The sequence below is a fragment of the Macrosteles quadrilineatus genome, unplaced genomic scaffold (assembly GCF_028750875.1).
Source record: "Macrosteles quadrilineatus isolate MER2022 unplaced genomic scaffold, UCM_ALF_1.0 Scaffold_2__2_contigs__length_208266976, whole genome shotgun sequence".
Lineage (NCBI taxonomy): Eukaryota > Metazoa > Arthropoda > Insecta > Hemiptera > Cicadellidae > Macrosteles > Macrosteles quadrilineatus.
In genome coordinates, this window is record NW_026542595.1 from 187200549 (window position 1) to 187205963 (window position 5415).

Consider the following 5415-nt stretch of genomic DNA (forward strand, 5'->3'; position numbering starts at 1 on the left):
GTGGTAATTTATCACAACAGTCCTTACTATCACACCTCACACTAATAACAAAACATTTTTAAGTCTTCAATCAGTTCACCAGCACCTCAATCAATGACTCTGTAACAAAAAAACTCTGTTTTAGGTTTTTTAGGATTTTTTGAGAGGATAGCAGGCTTACCTGAATGGGAAAGAGTCCAAACTGGCACAGGAAACACAAAACAAAACTTTACACTATATACACAAAACATTAGAATATTTCACTGTCACTGACAGCATTTTCAACTAAGGAAGAGATAGTTACATTTAATAAACATGGGCAACACATTCAATGTGAAGCCTACAGCGTAGTTCACACTAGTAAACATATTGTATGTGGTACTATGGGGTTGACATGAAGTTTTAGCTGTTATTTTTTTATTCGTGTCACTATAACATAGTAAAATGTACAGTTCAATAGACTCCCTCTTATCCAGACTCTCGGGACCGAGGTCAGTCCGGATAATGGGTTTTCTCGTTAAACTGACGTCCCACAAACTCATTAAAACTGACCGTTTAAATGCATACTGTATATACAGTATTTGACTAAAATGTAGTAGAGCATAATCACTGTTCTCATATCCTTAACACAAGACTGATAAAAATTGCCCGGTTAAAGGCCTATTTTGCTTGGAGCGATTGCAGCGATAGTCGCGTGGCGATAGTAGCCGGGCACTGCTCTGACGGAGTTTGCGTTGTCCTGTTTTGCTTGGAGCGACTATCGCAAGAGTCGCTAGCTACAGTCGTGGACCACTGCCCCGGGGACCAGTCTGAGCGATAATCGCGCCGCGACTGATGCGCAGAACCTCAAAACAGTGCAGTTCACTCAGTAGGCACATAATAGGGGTTAAATTAACCATAATTTACTTTTTTGTTCACATTAATTTTTCTATTCATGTGCTGTTACGATTCTACTGTTTTGGTTATATTCCATTACACATTAATTTCATTTTCTAAATTAAATTTTAGTAGAAACAGGCGACTTGTTTAAATTTGTTAAGGTAATTTACGTCTATTCAAATTTATTAAATATAAAATGCTTGACTGATCCAAGTTGTTATGTGTTATTTACGTAGTGTGGGCGTTAATACTGTGTCAGTTTTTGTATGAATACTTTTTTTAAAATTTAGACTCCAGGTTTTATTTTCCGACATTCATGTACTCTTATTGATATCACTATTTTTTTATTTATATAAATATATTTTTTCAATGATATCACTACAGTTTTCTATTTATGTCCTATCTAGTGACCTCTAGTGATACGTATCCGTCCCTAATCCTACGTATCACTATGTATTTTCAATCGATCGTCCATTGATACTTCCACTAGGGTCGAGTGGAGCCTCGTCTCCTAAATCCTCACCGAGGAGACGCTTTAATGACTTACAATTCGCACTCATGACTTCACCATTGTGAGTGCTGATATTTAAATATCTATGAAAAATCGCTGTGCGACCGAAAATCAATCGCTCTAAGCAAAACGCCCGCCTTGTCAGCTATAGTAGCTGAGCGAAAATCGCTGTGCGACTATCGCTACAGTCGCTCCAAGCAAAATAGGCCTTAAGAGATGCAATTTCCACCGAGTGTTGTCTGGTTTAACCGATGTCAGGTTAAAAGGTGTCCGAATAAGAGGGAGTCTACTGTACCTTATCATGGCTATTAAACATAGTAATAATGTTCCCTAATATGCAGCAAGGACAATCAATTTTACTTAGCCTAAATACAAAGCGAAGATGACTGATTCTGAAAATTACATTGCACTGCAACAGCAATGTTATGGGGTAAAGTTCTGCAGAGAAACTTTAATGTATTATACTATCCTATCAAATTTTCAGTTTCTATAAATTAATAGGCCTACTGACAATAGCTTCAAATTTATATAAAATATATTGATTAAGGAATAGGCCTGCTTATTAATCTGTTAGCCTATGGGTCTTTTTAAAAAGAGGACCACCCGCCAATCTTTTACAGACCATTGCGGCGTTTAGGTTATGTTAGCTTATAGGCCTACCACATAGAAAAAAACCACGCACCTGTATGAGTCGTGCATGCAGGACAGCAGGAGAGTCAGAGTGGTGGGGAAAGACACCTCGCCCCAACGACTCATCCCCATTACTGCTCCAGGCCCTTCCCCACCATCACCCTTCACCCCTACATGCGCGAGACAGCCATGGTTCTGCGCAGGTTCTTTTGAAAGTGGTAGGCCTATAGTTTATAAACAAACAAGGTATCATCATAGATAAAACATACTCCCTTAGTTGATTTCTCATCCTTATGGAACAGCTGAAGACAATTTTATTGTTAGTTCATGTACGGTTTATGTAGAGGTCGTGTTTTGTTTACAATTTGTTTCCCGTTATTACAGCCATTTAAAACCTCGTTTAACCAAATAATACGATCTAATCATAAACAATAACTTGTCCCCTAGTTATATAACCAAACAGTTAAGCACAAATCAAGAAATTAATCCTAAAATAATTGAAACAAAGTTTCATCGACACTAGCGCCTTTGTGCCACGTACATGAACTAGACACGAAAAACGTGCTTCAAAATTTACAATGGGATGAGAAGTCTACTTGTGTTGGTTAGTCTATGGTATCATTAACAAAACGTTTAGCTTTTTTCTATAAGCTAAGTTACTCATGAAAAGACACGACTAGGTATAATTTGGCGCTTTTGACAATCAGTTTTGATAGAAAACTGTACAACACTAACCCAACCCAATGATGATGCTATTGGAACAATTTGTATTTATTTAGGTGTTACCTGGTTTTTATTAACATAAACTAAACCAAACTGAACTAACCTTGTTTAAATACCCATAAAATATAGAGTAATATAAATAAGTACTTGAATAATATAAAGTACTATTTGTATAACAAACTGATATTTCACCCAATATATATTGAAGGTACTGATATTGCAGGTTCTCAAAAGGACTTTACTGCAGTTCTTAATAGCCTACATTGTTTATAGTAAAACATTCTAGCATAAAATAGAGACTGTAAATGTATTGTTATTTGTTTCATCAAAATTACCCCAACTAAAGAATAAATTGTAGGCCTAGTTATTTTGATCTTTATAATAATATGACCATAACAACCTGTATAATGATTTTTACATCACTAAGTAGAGGACAGATTGTTTATTCCTAAAAGTAGGTAACGGGACAACAGTTTTTGGCCGCTACAAATAACTAGCCTACAATTTAATCGTTTATAAAACTTAACATATATTTTCCTGTCGTTGGAGTTTCAAATAGCATGTTTCTCATGGCCATGTTACTCTAAATAATTTCAAACAAACCGCTATTTAAATTAAACAAACGATGTTTTAATATTCTGACTATTACAACAGCGCGAGGAAATGCCTCTTTCAAAAGGTTACAGCAGTCTTATTAAGTTAGAGACTATATGTGTGTATGAGTAGCAAGTATAATCATAGACAAAAAGAATTATATACAGACTACCAGCCGTGCTGCGGTTGCCATGGTTACCATAGGTTCCGGCGCACACCGCTGTAGTTTAAGTAGCGCGTACGCCGTAACTACCGTGGTGCTCCAAGCGGTGTGCGCCAGAACCTATGGTAACCGCAGCACAGCTGACGGTCTATATTTAATTCTTTTTGTCTATGGTATAATGTAAAGAATGGGTACTTTCCTGTTAAAGGGAACATTTAATTATAGATAGGCTACAGTAATTTCTTTTCGAATATCAAAATTTTATTTTTCTGTCCGTTAAACAGCCACTCCCCATTCCTTTTCTGTTATTAAACGGAATTTTGAAACGGTAACATAGCCTATACAGCAAGTTTGGTTAGTTATGTTATAACTTAGGTTAGATTAGCTTAGTTCGATTTTATAATCCAATAAAGTAGGCTATTAAATGTTTACCTAAACAAGGTTCGACCTACTTCTAAATTAGTAGATAATTTAAATGTGTTTGAAGATAACAGAAGGAATAAGTAATGAATCTTGAAGTAAAACAAAAATATTGATAAGCTTATATCGAAAAGAAATCATCGATAAGTTAATAATGAATGTTCCCTTTAACAGGAAACTGCCAAAGAGTGAGAGACCCAATATAATATAGTAACCTAATAGGGTACTATAGTGTAGGCCTGTCTATCGATAGCGGAACCTAGCCTTGCCCTACGCCAGGGTAATGCAAAGCCTAGCCAAGGCCTAAGTTATTTAAATGTTAGTTAGTTAGCCTACACATTAAATTGGCTTAAGGACCATAGTCTATGTCATAAACTTTTTTCCAAACAGTTAATGGTTTACAGGCTATAGGTTTAAATGTGTCAACCTAAAGATTAGGCCTTTATGCAACTCACCCAAGGGTTTCTAATATGAAAGTTACACCGCTTGGTAACTTATTTTGTAAGTGCCTTTTACCACACAGCCTAGACAGTTCTTATATAATTTTAAGATTCGTCCTTTTGCAATGTTTATGGGAAATGTCGGTAGTCCTAACCATGTCCTAACTGTGTGACCCTACAGGGGTACAACAGTTTCTTAACTGGGCTACGCTAATATCGATTGGAACTATCGAATTGAAATACTGATCAATAATCGATAGGCTGCACTTTACTTGACGTCCTACACTCATTCGATTGGTTTTTTCGATTCGATATTTTCATTCGATTCTTTCATTCGATATATCGTTTGGTTAGTTAGGTTAGGTTAACCTTACCAAACTAACCAAACGATATATCGAATGAAGCAATCGATTAATCGATATATCGATCGATATTTACAATCGAATGAGTGTAGGACGTCAAGTAAAGTGCAGCCAATCGATATTTTAAAATATAATGTCTATTAAAAATTAATCTAAAAAACCTAACCTAACTAACCAAACTTGTTGATGGTGAAAAAATCGCAGTTTACTAATCGATAGTTTCAATCGATATTAGTGTAGCCCAGTTAAGAAACTGTATCCTTGTTTTATTTGGACAACACTTGGAACAAAACACAACAAACACTTTTAAAGATTAGGCCTACAGTATAAAAACTAACTTTAACTTACAAGGGTGCACGGGGATGGCACGGTAGAACGCATAACAATAAACACTCTTTATACACTTAAATCCGACTTAAAAACATACAATACTTCTATAAAACCTCAAATTATAAAAAAAAAAACACACCTTAAAGACTTTGAACACTACAATCGCTGGGGCACGGCAGGGGCAGGGGCAGACAGATAACAGAACGACATAACAGTAAACAACTCTTTTGCTTCAATTGTGTGAGAGTCGTTCATTTGAGATCAGCTCAATTTTACGGTTTGCGCATGCGCAGTAGGCTAGTCCAATTCCTGCCCTGAAACGCTCGCTTCGGATCGACTTCGTGTTTGTGTTTCCAATCCAATTTATACTTCTTCTTTTCGCCG

At 36.2% G+C, this 5415-nt stretch overlaps 1 long non-coding RNA gene across 1 annotated transcript; it reads right to left on the minus strand.

Moving 5' to 3' along the window:
• LOC128985402 (uncharacterized) lies at positions 1-5175 on the minus strand. Its single transcript, XR_008490016.1, has 3 exons — positions 5050-5175; positions 2052-2223; positions 1-99 (listed from the first exon to the last, which is right to left on the minus strand). It is a non-coding gene; the product is annotated as an uncharacterized LOC128985402 (long non-coding RNA).
• Between the last annotated feature and the right edge of the window lie 240 nt (positions 5176-5415).